This window comes from Leptosomus discolor, unplaced genomic scaffold (genome assembly GCF_034619465.1).
Source record: "Leptosomus discolor isolate bLepDis1 unplaced genomic scaffold, bLepDis1.hap2 HAP2_SCAFFOLD_85, whole genome shotgun sequence".
NCBI lineage: Eukaryota > Metazoa > Chordata > Aves > Leptosomiformes > Leptosomidae > Leptosomus > Leptosomus discolor.
Genome location: NW_028237879.1, coordinates 226,261 through 246,137, shown reverse-complemented (window position 1 = coordinate 246,137; position 19,877 = coordinate 226,261).

Sequence of the window (19,877 nt, the reverse complement as noted above, 5' to 3'; positions counted from 1 at the left end):
ATCTCCATTCCCCAAAACCCTTTTTCTTAGGGCCCAAACCCACCTTTTAAGGGTTTAAATGCCTAATTCAGGGCACAAATCTGCTTATTTGTGTCCCAAACCATCCTTTTTAGGATAAAAATACCCACTTCAGGGCCCAAACCCTCCTTTTTATTGCACAAAACCTCCCTTTTCGGGTCCAAATCCCCACTTCAGAGACCAAACTCTCCATTTTAGGGCCCAAAGCCTCCTTCTTAGGGTCCAAATGCCCACTACAGGGCCCAAACCCTCCTTTCCAGGGTCCAAACCCTCCTTTTTTAGGGTCCAAATCCCCATTTCAGTGCCCAAACCCTCATTTTTAGGGTGCAAATCCCCATTTCAGTGCCCAAAGCCTCTTTTTAGAAACCAAACCCTTATTTTTAGGTTCCAAATCCCCACTTCAGGGCCCAAACCAACCTTTTTAAGGCCCAAAACCTCCTTTTTAGGGTGCAAATCCCCATTTAAGGGCCATTACACTCCTTTTTAGGGTCCAAACCCTCCTTTTTAGTGTTCAAATCCCAATTTCAGGCTTCAAGCCCTCCTTTTTTTGGGGCTAAATCCCCATTTCAGGGCAAACCCCCTCTTTTTTACAAACCAAACTTTCCTTCTTAGGGTGCAAATCCCCACTTCAGGGCACAAATGCGCCTTTTTAGGTTCCAAACCCTCCTTTTTAGGGTGCAAATACCCACTTCAGGGCCCAAACCTTCTTTTTAGGGTCCAAATCTTCACTTCAGTGCCCAAACGCTCCATTTTAGGGCCCAAAGCCTCCTTTTTAGGGCCCAAACCCTCCTTTTTAGGGTGCAAATCCCCACTTCAGGGCCCAAACCTTCCTTTTTAAGGCCTAAGTAGTCCTTTTTTTAGGTCCAAATCCCCAATTCACGCTCCAAACCCTCATTTCTAGGGTCCAACCCCCCCTTTTTAGGGTCCAAATCCCCTTTTCAGGGCCCATACCCTCCTTCTCAGGGTCCCATTCCCCACTTCAGGGCCCAAACCCTCCTATTTATGGCCCAAGTCGTCCTATTTTTACGTCAAAATCCCCACTTCATGCTCCAAATCCTCCTTTTTAGGGTCCAAATCCCCATTTCAGTGAGAAACCCTCCTTTACAGGCTCCAAAACCTCCTTTTTAGGGTCCAAAGCACCACTTCAGTGTCCAAACCTTCCTTTTTAGGGTCAAACCCCTGCTTTTTAGGGTCCAAACCCTCCTTTTTAGGGTCCAAATCCTCCTTTTTAGGGTCCAAATCCCCATTTCAGTGAGAAACCCTCCTTTTCAGGCTCCAAAACCTCCTTTTTAGGGTCCAAAGCACCACTTCAGTGTCCAAACCTTCCTTTTTAGGGTCAAACCCCTGCTTTTTAGGGTCCAAACCCTCCTTTTTAGGGTCCAAACCCTCCTTTTTAGGGTGCAAATCCCCATTTCAGCGCCCAAACCCTCCCTTTTAGGGCCCAAGTAGTCCTTTTTTAGGTCCAAATCCCCAATTCACGCTCCAAACCCTCCTTTCTAGGGTCCAAACCCTCATTTTTAGGGCCCAATTCCCCATTTCAGGGCACAAACCGTCCTTTTTAGTGCCCAAACCCTCCTTTTTAGGGTGCAAATCCCCATTTCAGACTTCAAGCCCTCCTTTTTAGGGTCCAAATCTTAATTTCAGCGTCCAAACCCTCCTTTTTACAAACCAAACCCTCTTTCTTAGGGTCCAAATCCCCACTTAAGGGTCCAAATCCTCCTTTTTAGGGCCCAAACCCACCTTTTAATGGTCCAAACCCAACTTTTAAGGGCCCAAATACCTAATTCAGTGCCCAAATCTGCTTTTTTGTGTCCCAAACCATCCTTTTTCGGATAAAAATACCCATTTCAGGGCCCAAACCCTCATTTTAGTGCCCAAACCCTTCTTTTTAGGCCTTAAATATTCCTTTTTAGGGTGCAAATCCCCATTTCAGGGCCCAAACTCTCCATTTTAGGGTCCAAATCCTCCTTTTTAGGGTTCAAATACCTCCTTTTTAGGGCCCAAACCCTTGTTTTTAGGGTGCAAATCCCCAATTCACGCTCCAAACCCTCTTATTTTGGATCCAGATACCTCCTTTTTAGGGCCCCAGCGAGCTGCATCATGCACAGCCGCTATTGGAGACCTGCACAATTCCTTGGGCAGGTTTCAGGAGAGTGGGTCAAGAGGCAGATTTCAAGGAGCACTCGATAGAAAAGGAGTTTTGCTTTTCTCAGGGTATTTTCCATTCCTTTTCCGTTTCCAGAAGCAGTGATAGCAGCCATTCTCCAGCTGCCATCCGTCCAGTTTGTCTCTTAAGGAGGTCTGGACAGCTCGGAAAAGCACTCTTGTGCAGGTCCATCCATGTGTGGACAATCTTGCTCCACACTGCTCCCCAACCCTGCCATTGCTGTCTGCAGCGTTGGCTCTGGGAGTGGAAAATCTCTGTCCACGTGACACAGCCTGGGTACAGACCCCTCCCAGAGCAGCTCGTAGTGCCACAGTCTGCCCAGGAGTTGGTTTTGATCCCCTCATCTTGCCACTTACCCCAGAAACAGACAAATACACACACCCAGAGGGGTGCAGGGTGGACTGCTCTTGGCCTTGAAGACGAGATCCTTGAACATCCACCTCTTCTCTCCAGGGCCATATGCCTTGGGATTCTTCCCGGCAGGTCCTGCCACAGGCCCAAGTCTGCTCTCAGGATCTTGAACACCACTTCCTCACACTTGCTGCAGCCAAGGCTGCCCCTGACTTTGATGCCCCAGACCAGCTCTCTCCTTCTTTGCAAGCCTGAAGTCCCAGAGGGAGCCTCACCTCACTGGTTCCTCAGTCACTTGTGCCGGGAAATGGTCACCAATGTTCTCCAAACACCTCCTGGATGACTTGTGCCTTGCTCGGTTGCCTCTCCAGCAGGTATCAGGTAGCTCAAGTCTCCCGTGAGGACCAGGACCTGCAGAAGCCCAGAGGCTGGTGAGCAGTGGCCCAAAGTCCAGCTGGAGGCACAGCCCAGGGGTCAATGCCTGTCCAGTTCAGTTTAACGTCTTCCTTGATGCTCTGGGCTGTGGGGCAGAGCGAACCCTCAGCGAGCATGCAGCCGCCCCAGAGCTGGGAGGAGCGGCTGACTGCAAAGAGGGAGCGTTGCTTCTGTGGCTCTCAAAGGAGGCTGCAGCTTCTGAACCGCTGGGGAGCTGGGAAATACCTCCGCCAAGGCCGACCTTTTCCCATCGCTCTGAGGGGTTGGGACATCGGCTCAGGCTTGGCTAGAAAAGAGACGGAGGCATTAGGGCTCAGCCAAAGTCATGGCACAACCCCAGACAGGTTCCCAAGAACAAGATCCCTGACACCTCCCCGCAGCCCACGTTGAAAAACCCCTCTCACTGCTCTAATGGCTTTTCAAAACCAGTTTGAAAGGAGCAAAACCGGCTCAAAAATACTGAGAGCCAAGCGAGAAAGACAGAAGAAAAAGAAGCGCTACTGTATTGTCCATATTCCCACCCTCTCTGTCAGGAAAGGGAAAGTCCCACGGCCTGTGGGAAGCTTTCAGGGGCGGGCCCTGTGTGAACCTGCGTTTCTTGGGCCTCTCGGCGCACGTCGGCTCCTTTCACCTTTCGAGCCAGGGAAAATGTTCCAGTTTGGCCATCAAAGTTTTGCCTATCCTGCCTGGAGAGCCAGGACACTTGTGTCACACCCCAGCCAGTGCTGGGGGAAGACAGAGGGAGGTTGTGTGGCTGGACCTCGGCTGGGCTCAAAGGGCAGCCCAGTCCCTGAGCTGGCAGGACAGCACAGGCTGCAGTTAGACCCAAGCTCCCCGACACGACGGGGCGTTCAGACCCAGTGGGCGGAGGTTCTCACCGAGCTCCCTGAGGAGGGCAGAGTGCTGGGGAGAGGGGAGCAGGCTTCATTTTCCGCACTGCCAGGGCAGCGCCCAAAACATCCTTCCCTTAGCCTCTGGTATCCCGTGTCCTGAGCTGCAAACAGGGTGGGGCTTCCCTCAGGAACCCTTCAGGTGTCTGTGTGATTGCCCCAAGAGTGTCAGCACCTACAAAGACAGACCCTGGTTGCCCTCTGGGCACTGCCAATGGAATCAGTATTTCCAAGACAGGCCCCGCAAGGAGCATCTGGGGAACTACAGGCCTGTCAGCCTGACCTTGGTGCTGGGGAAGACACTAAAAATGAGGCTTTGGAGCCTGGAAGTGAGACTTTGCAAAGGAAATCCGACCCTTTGGAGCCAAACATGAGGCCTTGGGAGCTCAAACTGAGGCTTTGAGCCCTAAAAGAGGTCCCTGGACCCTCCCAATGAGGGTTTGGGCACTCACGATGCATCTTGGACCCTAAAAATGCCTGGCAAGATCCCCAAAATGAGGCTTTGGACCTTGAAAGTGAGACTTTGCAAAGTAAACCTGACCTTTTAGACCCTAAATATTAGGCTTTGGAGACTAAAATAAAGCTTTAATAGCAAAAATGAAGACACTGGAAAGTAAAACTGAGCCTGCGGTCACCATCATTTAGGCTTTGGACCTTGGAAATGAGGCTTTGGGGTGTCAAAATGAGACTTTGGAGCATCAAAACGACGCTCAAGGTCCTTCAAATGAATCTTTGTTCCTTTAAAAGCGTAAACCCTGGAAGGTAGAAATGAGGCTTTGGAGCCTAACACTGAGGGTCTGGAGAATAAAACGCAGCTGTGGGAACCGAGAAGATGCTGTGAGTGTGAAAGATAGCCTTGGACCTAAATATGAGGATTTTGGCACTAAATTCACACTTTCCAACCTAAAAATGGGTCTTTGGATGGCTGAAAATGAGAATTTGGACATGGAGAAACTGAGGCTTTGAGTCCTAAGTGGGGAGTTGCCCCTTCAAAGGAGGATCTGGAGCATAAAAACGAGGCTTTCACCCCTAGAATCTCAGCTATGGACCCTAAAACTGAGGCTTTGGGACCACAAACTATCAGCTGGCTGCACTCATTCCACAAGTTTTCCAAATTAATTACCAGCCGTGTGCTAGAAGATTGTTTTTCACAGTTTCTTTTAGGAACTGAAAAAAAAAAAAAAAAAAAATCTCAGAAAGATTAAAGTCACAAATGAGCTTTGCAAGTTTCACCCCACGGCCGAACACATTTTGTACCCCGTCAAGACAGCCGACTGCGCAGCTTGGTTGCTTGGTTTCACAGGGAAAAGGGGATGTGACAGCTCCAGCAGCCAGGGGCTACCTTTACAGTTGGGAAGCGTCGCCATTTGCCTCGCCGTTCTTTTGGCACGAACCCCAGTGTTCTGGGCCTGAAAAGGAGCAACGTCTCCACCACCCCAGGGTAACCCCCGCTCCCTCCTTTTCCAAAGCCTCTGCTGTTTCCATGGCGCTCCGCTGGCACTGTGCAGCTCAGCCTTTGGCTCCGGTTCCGTTGGGGCTGCAGCTGCTGAAACCACCCCCGCTGCGCCCCTGGGCAAGGGTTTGTCTCCCCCAGATCAGGTCCCCCGTCCTCCCCACTGCACGGCCTCATGGCCGCTGGCTCTGGTGCAGAGAGGGGACGGCGGGTAGGGGGGGTCTCTGGGCCACACGGTGGGTTTCTGCCCCAGCCAGAGAGAAGAGCAGCAGCACTGCCTTTGTCCCTGGGAGCCGAGGGGCAGAGGAGGCGTCGGGGCCGCCCAGCAGCTGTGCCCAGCACATGGCCACCAAGGGCAGGGAGAGCCCCCTGGGCCTCCTGGGCACACGGGGCTGCCTCGGGGCCAGCCCCCCAAAGGCCTTCCTCCGAAGGATGCTGGGCAGAGGGGCGGCAGGCAGGGCTGCGGCAGGCGGGGCTGCGCAGGGGGGGGGACCCCGTGTCACAGTGCCCACACCCGGCAACGCAGCAGTCACAATGCTGCGGGGCAGGATAAAAGGAGTGTGCCCCCCATGTCCTGCTGCCAGACTGCCCAGCTTCGCCCTCGGGACAGAGCTGGCTTGGGGCAGCCCCAAGACATCTCAGAGGAAGGCCAGGAGGAGCCCCTGGAATTGCTTGGAGGGAGGAAGCCTGGAGGCTGGAGGAGGCTCCTGGAGTTTCTCAGCTGCAGGGCCAGCTCCAGGGAAGCCCGTGCATCTGCCCCAGCAGTGGCCATCCGCCTTCTCCATGGCCTTTCCTGAGCAGGCAGAGGACACCACCAACAACCACATGCTGGCTCAACACCACCTCCGACGTCTCCGACAGCCCTGGCTGGACCACCTTCCTCCAGGAGCTCCCCGACCTCTCTGAGCACGCGGTGGAGGGCAGCTGCTGCAAGGAGAGCCTGGCGGAGGTGATGTTGGGGGATGCTGACCCCTTCTGGGGGGTGCCGGCCAGCCCCTTGCAGGACCCCAAGGGGGAGCAGGGTGGGGTGGTGGCAGATCTCCCCACCTGCCTGCCGCTGAGTCCCCTGGAGGCTTTCAAGGAGAGCGCTCTGGAGAGTTCTCCCAAGACTGCAGAGGACTGTCCTGTGGGGAGTCCCCAGAAGAACCCCCTGAAGTGTCCCCTGGAGATTCCCTGGCTGAGCCCCCTGTGCTTCCCACTGCTCAGTCCCCTGACCAGCTGCCCAGCAGCCCCCCAGCGTGATCCGCTCTGCATGGCCCAGCAGCTGGAGAAGGTGCCGCAGCGGCAGCCCCAGGAGGCTGTGAGCCACTTGCCGCTGATGCCGGCTGTCATCTCCGGCCAGGCACTGCCCAGAGCGGGAGAGGCAGGCGGCAAGCAGGCCAAGCGCCCTGCGCCAGCCGACGCGTCCGAGATGCAAGAGAGCTGCCCGCAGGACGACAACCCACCCGAGAAGAAGAGGAAGATGGCGGCGGCATGCCAGGAGGACAAACACTCAAAAGCCCTGTGCGAGGGGCAGCCGGGCAGTGGCGGCGTGGCAGTGGGCAGCAAGCAGCAGGCAGGCAGCAGCAGGCAACAAGAGGGCGGCATCAAGCGCAGGGCATCTGAGGACACCACTGCGCCCACCTTGGGGCCCAAGAGACCCAGAATCCCTGGGGACACCCAGGAGCCAAGCGCCCCGTGCCCATCTCACTCACCGCTGACCAAGAAGGACAAAGCGCCGGGGAAGCCGAGGACGCCCTGCACTGACCTGAAGGCGCGCTGGCTGGCCTCCATCCGGACTTTCCACCTGCTGCGGGAAAGAGTGAATACGACGGGGCCAGTGCGTCAACTGCCCCATCCGGAGCCCCAGGCCAGACCCCAGGTGCCCCCCCGAGTCCCCCAGTCCCTGACGGTGGCCCCAAGATGCCCCAGCATGCAGCCAGCTGCCTCCAAGCCCCCAGCTGATGGCAAGAAGGAGACGGCACCAGCGGTGGCACTGAGCGGCAAGGAGCGCACCAGGGAGGCTGCCGAACACAAGCAGCCCAGCTGGCTGCGCCTGTCACCCGTGGAGGGGCAAAACCCATGGAAGCCGCCACAGCTGCTGCGCCCTCCCGCAGCTCCATACTGCCCCTGGGGCCCTGGGGAGTACCCCTTGGCTAAGCCAACCCCGCTGGAGGAGCAGGAGGAGTCGGTGCCCATCACACCCGAGCAGCGGCCCGAGCGGGAGCGCAGAAAGAAGCTGGCCCAGGAGGAGCGGGAGCGAGCGGCTCTGCAGATGTCACAGGGCCGGACGCAGTTCTTTCTGCAGAGGCAGATCGACATGGAGATATCTGACAATTACGGCTACTCATTAGACACGGATACTGGACCAATCCACCCGCCACCTGTGTGCAGAGAGGACCTTGGATGGTGTTGACGAAAGGTCGCCATCACGACAAACTTACCTACACAGTGCTAGAGAAGCCGGCACTTCTTTATGGCAGCACTGGGAAGCACGGGGGATAGCTCCTCCTAACGTGCCTCAAAGTTACATTAAAAATTCAGCATTTTATATCCTTTTTCTGCAAAGTCATGGTCTTTAACATATTTTAACATAAGCATGCATGTTACGCCTGCTATTCATTTTGACATTTATGATGATTGGTCCACCCTATTAACTAACTTCGTTAATATTCCTATACTAATATAATCATTGGTTATCTTACTGATCAAGATCTCTGATATGCAAATTAGGATGGGGAGGACGTGAGGGTCTTCACCTTAACATTCCTTAGTTTCTAGGGTTTCATCACATAAGATGACACATCAAGAATGTGCACTTTCACTCCCTGTACCTGTCTCCCTGCCTCCCTGTTCTACGTTTTGGACAATGTCACAATCCACAGCAGCTTTAGCTTTGACCTTCTTCGTAAGGCCTGCGGCTGCTGTCTCTGAGCGTCAGTGAGGTTTTGTATATTTCTTACCGTAATGTAAACTGATTGAATTAACACAAAACTTTAGTTATTCATTAAAGCAATTAAGTTGTTCATTAAAAGCAATTAGTTATCAATGAAAAGTAATTATCTATTCAAAATTGAAACCTGATTGTAACAATGGGAGACCTGACCCCACCTGCCCCATCCCCAGCCCTCTCCCAGGTCCCTCGTTCTGTCCCAACCCGTTAAAGAGTTGGATGTTTGCTTGGCAGCGTCTCTCTCCGCCTGCGGTCATTTGGGCAGCGGGTGGGGGAGTGGCACCCCCACAGGAATGAGATACTGACAACGTCAACCACCCTCTCTTGATAAAGGCCCTGTGCTGTTTGCAGTCCTTGTCTTCTGCTGCGGGGGGGACGGCCTGCCTCACCGTGGTCTTCACCACGGGCTGTGGGGCAATCTCTGCTCCAGCACCTGGAGCACCCCAGCACCTCCTCCCCCTCCTGCTTCACTGACCTTGGTGGATGCAGAAAAGTTTCTCTCACACCTTCTCACTCCTCCCTCTCGCTGCAATTGATGCTGCCCAGTAACTTTTTCCCCTCTTAAAGATGTTCTCCCTGAGGCGCCACCACTGTCACTTAGGGGCTGAGCCTTGGCCACGGGGGAGGCTTCCAGCAGCTTCTCACGGAAGCCACCCCTGTAGCCCCCCCACTACCAAAACCTTGCCCCGCAAACCCATCACAGCTCTGCTCAGCCGTAACTAAAAGATCCCTGTATTATTATCGACACACTTTCCAGCGCAAATCCAAAACACAGCCCCACACCAGCTAGTAGTGGAGAAAATTAACTCCATCCCAGCCAAAACCAGCATGGCTCCCCAGTAGAAGAGGGTTTTGATGCCGGGACAAATGACAACTGACCAGCTTGGCAGAGTGCGGGTGCCTTTTCATGCCCTGAGGTGTCTCAGGAGGGACAGGCTGGGCAAAGCTTCTCCTCCCCTCTGGGTGCTGTGGTGCAGCAGGGCAGCTGGGGCTTGGTTGCAAGGACAGCCTGGGCCCGGCTGTGCTGTTCTGCAGGCAGCAGCAAAGGCCAGGAGTGACGCTGTCTGCTCAGCACACTCGAGGTGGTCCCTATGGCAAGGACACCATGGAACTGGGCTTGTTGTTCCAACTTTATGAAAAGATTTATTAAAATTGGCCATTTTTCCAGGGGCCGTGTTATTAAACAAGCTAACTGGACAAAAAGTCGGTGTCTGTCGCACAGACGGGCACGTGAGCACCTTGTGTGATCGAGTGTGAGGCCTTAAAAGGCACAGGGAAACCACGCAGGGGTGTCCCTCTCCAGAGACAGCCAACTCAAGGTGAGATAAACTGGCTCTGGGGCAGAACCGAGGGTCCCAACTCTTCTTCACAGTCGGGGGCTAAGGCTGGATCCAGCTGCACCCAGACTCCTCTCAGAGAGGATGTTTAGAAAGCAAAGGGGGTCCAGTCTGAACCCCGTCAGTTGGCAGCAGGAACTCCGCAGACCCTTTACAGCAACCCCACACACGCTGGCAGCGGGAGTCCTTCACCCCATGGCACGCTGCAAGCTGGAGCCCCTGCCTGGCAGCTCCGCTCCCTGGGAACCATCACCCTCCAGAGTGCCAAGACGACAGCTCCTGGTCACAGGCCCTGAGAGCAGCTTCCTCTGACCGTCCCTCGCTACACACGGACGGAACAGCCCTGGCTTCTCCCATGCCCATCTCCACGCTCGGCAGGAGCCGTTCACCCACCCTGCCAGCCGGCCTTGCTGCCTGAAAAACCTGTGCCATGCTGCTCAAGGCCACCACAACTGTCACACTGCGGCTGTCCCCACACCGCTCTTCCTCATTCTGAGTGACGTTGCCCATTTCTGTGTACTCCCACCTGTGTGCAGCCAGTTGTTGCCTTCTATCTCACAAGAATTTTGGAAAAAATCACACTTCTTTTTCCTGAATTCCTGTTCTGGGCTCACTAACATACGGGCCCAGAGTCCTATGACTCTGGCTGGTAAAGTCCAAAGCAATATAGAGTTGTGCACAGATGAAAAATACCCAATGGTTCAGCTTGTTTCAGTCGTTTAAGGCAAGGCTTTTAACTGGAACACAGTCGAGACAATTTAAAACTAGTGCTAACCTGCACGCCCTCCTTGACTGGCACCTCTTGTTTTATGAGTTCTTCGCATTTTGTTCCATCCTTGGCAGTACATATCAAGATTTTGTCTAAAAGAAACAAGATCAGTCACAAATAGGCAGAAACCCAGACATCCACATACATGGTGCCCACACAGTAACATTACTGTTTTCCTACACCCAAAGCTACTAAGGATTAACTGAACACAACCATCTCTTGTCACCTGTTGTCACAAGAGGCACGTGCTGCTTCGGTGTCGATTTTACAGGCTGTTACCAATGAGAAAATGGAAGCGTGTTTTATTGTAGGAGGAAACCCTGAACCAGAAACTTATTTCAGGGCCTCATTTGCCTCTCTAGGCACCCACACGGTGAACAGCCCAGGAAACAGCACTGGAGTGAGCAGCAAAGCAAATCCCGGACAACCCAGGGGCTCCCCTAACTACACAAGTCCCTCTCTCCTTTTCATCCCTGAGGTCCCAAAGCAGCAGGGCAGAAGCAAGGAGGGTACTCATGTGCTCAGGTTGTACCAGGGAGGAGAGGGCAAAACCAGCCTGGCAGCCACATTAGTAACAAGGATTCCGCTCTGAACTGGAGTAATCCGTGCTCAAGTCCAGCACGGATCCAGACACAAAACTGAGGGGGTCAGTGAACCCCAGGGGCCACAACCGCTGCACCTTCTTCCCTCGCCTCATCGATGAATTGTTATCCAGACTCCTCCACCTCACCCCGGCTCAGACACCTGCAGGCTGGCTCAGGGCTGGCGGGAGGGAACTGGCGACCCTGGGGGCAGCAGCAGGAGCCGCTCTGACCCTGGTTGTGGGGCTGTCCCTGGGGCTGAGCACTCGGGCCCAGGTCTGGTGAACTGAGCCCTGGCGGGGCCTGTGGGCCCTGCGGTCTCCAGGTCCCTTCCCCAGGCCCGGCCACGCTGGGAGTTACCTGCTTCTGCACCTGCAGCACCCCTGGGCCTGGGCTTGGTGTGGGCCTGTCCCTGTCCCTGTCCCTGTCCCTGTCCCTGCCCCCCGCTCGCCTTCGGGAAGGGCCGTTTTGCAGGAGCGGAGGCTGCGGCAGCACAGGGTGGGGCACAGCTCTGCCCGCCCTCGGTCCACTCGGGGGCCTGGGCTGGCGCAGGGAGGGAGGGGGACAAGAGCAGAGCTGCCCTGGGCTTGCTCTGGATTGTCGAGTCTTTCCCAAAAGGCGGCTCTGCCTGTGCTCCAGCCACAGCCCTGGGCAGGAGGAGCTGTGTGACGGCAGCCGCTGGCATCAGCCAGGCCCTGCCCCGTCACACTGCCCGTGCTGAGCCCAGCGCCTGGGGCCTTCCTCAGGCCTCGCCTTCCCCCGGGCCATGGGGAAGAGAGACACCCTGTCCTGGCGTGGCCCAGGGCAGCCTCCTGTGGCCAGCAGGAAGGACACAGCCTGCCCCGCTCTCCCCACGGGGCTGGCCACTGTCCTTGGCTCCTGTCCCCGTGTCTCCCTGGTGCTGGCAGGCCCCCGCAGGACTTCAGGGCCGAGGACAGGCCGGGGCGCCAGGGGCTCCTGGGGCTCCAGGCAGCTTTGGGCTTCTCTGAAGCTGAGGGGTGGCTGCCCCTTTGCCTCTGCAGCTGCAGTTATTTGCTGCCCCTTCCTCACACGGTTTATTTCCCCCAGAGTGAGCCCCGGGGGTTGCTGTGACATGCGGAAAAAAAAACTTTACGACCTGAAAGGTTATAAAGTAGGTATGTTTATTGCGCGCAGATGCACAGGGGATCACTCCACCACAAACGTGCATGCCCATCGTGGCCGCTTTTCCAGTATTTATACAATTAAAACACTACATATTCCAGAGACACCTATACGTATTCACGATCTATCCCCGAAAAGGCAGTTCCTTCCAGTCACTCCATTTCCATAATCTCCGCCTTGGACCCCTCCTTGGTGCGCTTGCGCAGTCCCTCCAGGTGGTCGTGAACAGGGGTCTTCAGGGATGAAGGCCATAGGTCTTCCTCGCTGTGTACTTTTCACCTCTCCCCTGAAATCTCTAATTTGGCTGAGCTTGCAGTCCCAGACCGGTTTCGGTCTGATCTGTCCTTGCGTGCACATCTGGCTACCTCCCTTTTGTTATTGTTTGAAGATGGATGTTAGCTAGCCCTCCTTAGCCCTTATCTCCTCCTGCCTTTGACAACTTTGAACCATGAATTACATCCTTGGTTTCATCTTTTCTGTTTCCCCTTATCAGCTTCTTTCTCCAGCATTCCGGGCCTTCTTCTCAGGCCGTTTGCAGGGGTTAGTAATTAATTGCCTACTTGCATGTATGTTAGTTCTGGGAAAGCAGGTTTTAATAGTTTTAGCGTTTTCTATGTAGCTCTCTATTAATATTTTTGATATATATTCGGTTAGAAAGTATATTTTCTATACGGCCCCCTATCACCTGTGTCAGTCTGCAGGCGGCATCGGGGCTGGGGGAGGGAGAGCAGTGGGTGAGCACACACTGGGGGGGGGGGGAAGGCAGTCCCGGCGGCATGCTGAAGGAGGGAGAGGAGAGGCTGCTTTTGGTGAGAGGGGCCGCGGTGTTGACCAGGAACCAGCGCCCCCAGGCTGGCCAGAGGCAAGGGGCTGACCCCCCGGAAGGCGAGACGCTGGTGACCCTCGGGCTCTGTGGGGGCAGCTGCGCCTTCCCTTGCCTCTGAGCCGCCTGTGCTCTGCTCTGCCGCCCTGCACGCACACGAGGCTTCACTCCCACAGGGGACACTGCGCCACGGCACTCACCCCCTCCGGGGGCCAAAAGGATGAGCCGTGAAGCAGGGCAGGCAAAGAGGCGGCTGGTAGATGAGGTGTCCTCAGCTGGTGCCTGCAGAGCCCTGGAGGTTCCGTCTCAGCCCTGCTCTCCTTGCCCCTCCTGCCAGCAACCGTGGCAGTTGCACTTTGCTGCCTGCAACACGCAACACTTGGGCTGGATGGGCTGCCCTGCCAATGAGCAGGTGAGCAGCTCGCTTCCCTTGGCTGCCTGATCCACCTCCTTAAAACAATCACTTCAACACGCAGTTTCTTTATTTCAGACCCCTCTGAGTATCCCCTGGCCTGCAGGCTGTTTTCAGCGAGCAACACAGCTGAAATACAGCGCTGGTAAAAATCTGTCATCTTGCTTTGATGTCAAAAGACTTTTGTAAGTTGAACCCCCAACTCTTTCGGCATCAAGACTACGGGGTGAGAAATACGCCTCTTCTCAAACCAGCAGGACACCTGCCAAGTCGCTGGGCACAGTGACCCGTGGCTGCTGGTGACAGACACCTTCTTCTCGTGCAGAGCCGTGGGCAGTGCAGAACGGGCCTCAGCGTTCCCTGCACCAGGTGCCCAGGGACCAGCATCTCAGTCTGATGGGAGCGGGCAGCAGCCTGTGGTCCCAGCCCCTTGCCCTGAGAAGGCGGCTGCCTGTAGTAGCGGCAGAACCGCTGCTGCCCAAAGGGGAAGGGAATGGCTTGGGGTAAAGCTCTCCAGGCTGCCTGGCCCCCGGGCAGTCGATGGCCTCGGCAGCCTGTACACAAGGCAAAGCTACAGCCTGAGAAGGAGTCACAGGCTGTAGCAGTTTCTGCAACAGCTGCACTGCCCTGCCCAGCTGGGCAGAGCCAGAGGCGAGAGAGAGAGGCTGCCAGGTGCCTTGAGGGGCAGAATTGCAGCAGACTGTGCCATGGCTGTTCTGCTCTTTGTCTTTGGCAGAGTTACTTCCCAGAGGCTGGCAGACAGGTATGCTTGCGCAGCCTCAGTGCTGCTGCTTATGGCGCAAAAGGCACGATAAAGCAGCGATGAAGGACAAGGCTGGGCTGTCGGGATGGTGGGAATAACATGGAGACCCTAAAGCATGAGCCAGGTAGGGCTTGCGAGTAACCTGGTGTTGGGGTTTAACCCCAGCCAGCAGCTAAGCCACACAACCACTCACTCACTTCCCCTCACCAGGTAGGGTGGGTGGGGGAATCAAAAGGGCAAAAGTGAGAAAACTCATGGGTTAAGATAAAAGCAGTTTAATAATTAAAGAGAAATAATGCCAGCAACAATAATAACTCATAAGGAAAAGGAGGAAAAAAAAAAAACAGAAAAATGAAACCCCAGACAGACAAGCGATACAGATGGAAACAACTGCTCAGCACCAACTGACCGATGCCCGGCCAGTTCCCAGGCAGCAGTCCCCTGCCAACCTCCCCCCTAGTTTTACCACCAAACATGACACCACACGGTCTGGAACACCCCTTGGGTCACTCGGGGTCAGCTGTCCCCACCTTCGGTGCACCCCCAGCCCGCTCGCTGGCGGGGGTGCGGGGGGCAGAACAGCCCCGGCGCTGTGCAAGCGCCGCTCAGCAGGGACTAACTCACCCCTGGGGGAGCAATGCTGTTCCCAGCACAGACACACAGCGCAGCAGGAGGGAGAGTGGGATGGGAGCGGGGTGCAGGGAAGCGTGGGGGCGTTTCAGAGTTTGGGTGGGGAGCAATGGGCAGGTGGGAGGGTGCAGGCAGCAGCCCCAGGGTCTGGAGTAGAGGGGTGACGGGGGGGGGGGGGGCAGTGCTGAATATGGGGGAGTGGAGCAGGGGCTGAGATGGGAGAGGAAGGGGGGGGCGTGAGATAGGAGGGCAGGGGATGCGGGTGGTGTGCCATGGGAAAAAACTCTCGTGGGTGGGAAACCCACATGGGTAAAGGGAGTGGATGGGACAGGAGACAGACACCGGGGGAGGGGGGGAGACACAGACACCGAGGGGGTAGGTAAGTGTGGGTGGAAATGTGTATGCCTAGGGATGACCTGCTCCAGGGGGTCCACCTGGGGCAATCCACAGCAGATAATCCACACTGGGGTGACCCAGCAATGCCCCTCAAACTGCCTGTGTTTCACCCCAATTTTTTCTCAAATTGGGGGAAGGGGGGGTTCTTTTCCAAAATACTCAGTTTAGGCTATTTTTGGGCACTTTTCCACAATGTAAAAATTGGTGATTTTTGCATGAAAATGTTGGGTTGGTTTTTTTTTTTTTTCCTTTCTGGCTTCACTAATCCAGGCAGATTTGGCTTTCCCAGGAATCCCAAATTGTGCTGGCTTTTTTTCTCCCCATTGCAGACCCAGAATCAGGGGGTTTGGGGTATTTTCATACCATGGCTCTGGAGATGTAATCCCCGGCCTTCTGAAGACCTTCTGTTGGCCTTGGAGCAGAGAGTACGTGAGCTCTCCTCTTTGAATTGTCCTGCTTCCTCTGAAGGTGTGACTATTGCCGGGAGGCTGAGAGGTGGCGAGACCTTTCTTGGTGGAAGTGTCTCTGCTTTTTGCTTGGACTTCCTTTATTCTTCTAACTTCTTCCTCACCATTTCCGGAACTTCAAGGACAGTGGCTTTGGCATACCTGATCAGTTCTGCATCCAGCTGCTGAACTCTGGAGATCCCTTTCTGGATGCTCTCCTTGGCAATCTCGCAGCTCACTCGTGAAACAGCAGCAGCGTTTTGCAGTGGTTGCAACACGGGCAGCTTTCTCTCTTGCTTGCTTCTGGGATCTGCCGTTCTGATGCCCTGGGTGATCCTTGTCCTGTCACACCCTGAAGCTTCAGGATATTGGAAAACTGACAGCGAAAGTCCTGCTCAAACTGAGAGCTTACAAAGGATGATGAGGTGGAACTAATGCTTTCAACAGCCTCTTTGGTCATTTTGTGAATAGAAGACTGCAAAGACGCTCTGTTGGAAGCTGCTACTTCCACCTCCCTCTATCTCTTCTCTGGATTTGCCCGCTCGGGCGGCTCTTCCGGCAACGAGCTCCAACAGCTTCTGCCTGGCTGCTGGCCCTGGCTCAGCTGCTTCAGACGTGCTGGATACCAAACGCTCTCCAAAGCTCTCCAACACAGTCACCACAATCTCTTGAACCACCAGTCTAATTTCATCACGGCAATCTGCAGGATAAGTGTCCAACGGCTCTGTCCCTCTGGCACTGGCAAACAACCCTCTGCTGACCTCATGGGGAGCCCTCCTTAAGACGTGGACAGACTGATCCAGCGCCTTCACCCGCTCCAGCCCTTCTTGGACCACGGTCTCCGCCGTCTCTCTAAGCTCCTGGTCTGCTGCCAGCGTAGCCCGCAGCAGCACAGGCGGTGTGCTGCTAGGCACTTCTTCCCCAGCACACTTTGGAGAGTAAAATGAGGAACAGTTGATGAATGAGTGTGTTCCTTCACCTCGGTTTGCTCTCCTTTTCCTCCTCACAAGACCTGTGCTCAGATGAGTCCCTGGTAGACAAGCTTGAAAAACTCTGGTGTCTCCATAGGTCGCCTGGCACACGGAGGTTTCTGGTCTCCTGCGGCCAGGAGCCAAGTGTTGTAGGCACTTCTCAAAATCAAGCAGGTGCCATTGAGCTCAGAGCAAAGGGCACTGCAGCCCCTCTGGACCTCAGCACGCTGCACCAGGTGCCGCGCGCCCTGAACTGGAAGCTAGCGGCTACCTGGGTACCGGTGATCATGACCAGAGGACAGGCCCCAGGGCACGGTGGGCCCCCACAGGGGCTGGTACTTCCAACGGGCTTGTTGGCTCTAGCTGCAGGAGGCGCTGGGCAGAGCTGAATAGTGGAGGGAAAGCCATGGAAGGTCCTGGACCAGGCTTTCTGCTCCAGTCTCTTCTGCCACAGGTCCCAGCGACTCTCAGGGAACTGCTGCCTGTATCAGAGTGGCCCGTTTGCCCCTTTTCGAGGCCAAATGCCAAGAATGGTTGTTTTGAGAGGAAAAAAGGAACCAATCCTTTTCCTTGTGGCCCTGGCTGCTGTCTGCCAGCCCAAGAATTGTCCTTGGGACAGAAGGCAGTCTGAAAGTCCACCGTAACCACCATGATTAGTGTAAGAATCAGAGGCCGAAGCAACAAAGAGAACCTCTTGGTTGGTGTCCACTACAGGCTGTCTGATCAAGGGGAGCCTATGGACAAAGCCTTCTTACTCCAGCTACAGGAGGCTTCGTGCTTGCAGGCTCTTGTCTTGCTGGGGGACTTCAGTCACTCCAACATCTGCTGGGAAGGTAGCAGGGAGAGCCATAGGCCATCCAGGAGACTCCTGGAACTCATTGAGGATAACTTCTTAAGCCAGGCAGTAGACAGCCCTACCAGAAGGGATGCGATACTGGACCTGTTGGTCACCAACTCAAGTGAGCTAATCGGAGATTTGGGCATGGGGGAAGAGGACGGACAGGGCTGGGGAGTGACAGCAGCCCAGTACTTTGCCTCCTGGAGATGGGGCATGGCCCCACGGGATCTCGGTGGCCAGGCAGGGAGGGGAGGGGGGGATCTGGCTGACCAAGGCAGGGAAGTGCCCGCTCTCCTCACCTAGCATTTGGAGAAGCTGGCCCAGGCACAACCCTGTGAGCTCACTGGACGTCACCAGGAATTCCCTAGTGTGAGGCCCCAGCAGCCCCACCAAGGAACCCAAGTGCTTCCAGACACATTGTCTCTGCCGGGGCAAGGCCAGGAAAAGGATCACTGACAGCCCCAGTGCCCACGCTGCCCCCGATCAGCGACTGGGCAGAGGGGCCACCCCCTCACCCCCAGAGACTCCAAACCCAGCACCCACACAGGCAGGGCTCCCTTTGGAGGCTGTGGCCAGCAGCGAGGGGACACAGTGGCATGCAGGGGTGCCTGAATCGCTCCTCGGGAATGCCCAGCATGTGGGTGCAGACCCACAGGGCCCCCTCCCGCTCTCACACTTTGGGTGAGCTGAGCCAGCAACTGGACCTGATGGAGGGTGGGTCTGTCTCATGACGGGTGCCTTTCTCTCCCTGATGCCCTCTCCATCTCCCTGCCACCCTGTAGCTCCGCACAGCCCCCAGCCCCACTGAGCACTGACCACAACTCTGCCCTGGCTCCTGACAGGCCAACGCTTTCCCTGTTGTCCAAGGGCTACTTACATCGACCATGGCACAGGAGCAGGCAGAGGTCACCTCTGCCTCAAGAAGGGCTGCCATGATCCAGCCCAGATCTTCCACACACAAGTGGAGCTGAGCCTGAAAGCAGGAAAGGAGGACAGAGGTTTGGCATCATGGTGCCTGCCGGGGTTCACTGGGATCCCACGCAGAGGTGAGCAGGGAGGGCCTGGTGGGTCCCTGCACATCCTGAGCTGTTGCCTTCATCTCCCCTTGTACTTCCATCTCCTCCATGGAAAGAAAGGACAAGACGTGCCAGCAGCACTCAGTCAGCCTGTCTCTACTGTTGCCCCGCTTCCCATCCCTCTCCCATCCGCAGTGTCTGGTTTCCCTGCTGCCTGTCCCCCACCTCTTCTCTATCTGCCTCCTGCTTTTTCTCTTCTCTTGTCTCCTGCTGTCCTGCTGTGTTTGGACACCGAGCCTTGTAGCCGACTCGGTGCCAGGATTTGTTCTGAGCAGGAATGAGTAAACTTTTCCTGTGCCCCTGGATGGCTTTCAAGCCCCTGGGTGCAGAGCCTGTGGCTATGGGCAGGTGCCATGGAGGGGCCAGTGTGCTTTTGCCAGGCCCTTGTTCCTGATGGACTCCATCTGGAGCTGGGGCAGGTGTGGCCAGTGAGGCTGACGGTAGGGCTGGCCCTGCTGTGGGCTATGAAGGGGACTGCCTGGGCATGCCCAACTGCAGGAACTGGCTGAGGAGTCAAACAAAGGGGCTTCCACAAGGAGATGCCTCCAGCAAGGAGCAGCCGGTCCCCGTGTGTGGTGCGTTGACCCTGGCCAAAATGCTAGGTGCCCACCAAAGCCACTCTATCACTCCCCCTCCTTAACTAGACAGGAGAGAGGAGAGGGAAAAAAAAACCAACAACAGGCTTGTGGGGTTGAGATAAGGACAGGGAGATCACTCAGCATTTACCGTCACGGGCAAAACAGACTCAGCTGAAGGGAAATGTAGTTTATTACCAATTAACTCATAGAGGAGTAATGAGAAATAAAACCAAATCTTAAAACACCTTCCCCCCACCCCTCCCTCCTTTCCCGGGCATAACTTTGATCCCGATTTTTCTCCCTCCTCCCCTCCAGTGGCACAGGGGGGAAAACAGGGGATGGGGGTTAGGGTCAGTTCATCACACTGTTGTTTTCTGCTGCTTCTTCCTCCTCAGGGGGAGGATTTCTCACACTTTTCCCCTGCTCTAATGTGGGGTCCCCCTCACGGGAGAAGGTCCTCTGTGACTTCTCCAGCCCGAGTCTTCCCACAGGTTCAGTCCTTCATGAACTGCCTCAACAAGGGTCTCCTTCATGGTGTGCAGTCCTTCAGGAACCGACTGCTCCAGCGTGAGCCCCCCTCACGGGGTCTCTAGCAGCAAACCTGCTCCAGCATGGACTTCTCTCTCTCCACAGGCCACAGGTCCTGCCAGGAGCCTGCTCCGGTGCAGGCTTCCCATGGGGTCACAGCTTCCTTCAGGTATCCACCTACTCTGATGTGGGGGCCCTCCATGGGGTATAGGCAGTCATCTGCTCCACCGCCCATGGGCTGCAGGGTGACAACCTGCTTCACCATGGTCTTCACCACACGTTGCAGGGGAATCGCTGCTCCGACACCTGGAGCATCTCCTCCTCCCCTTCTTCACTGACC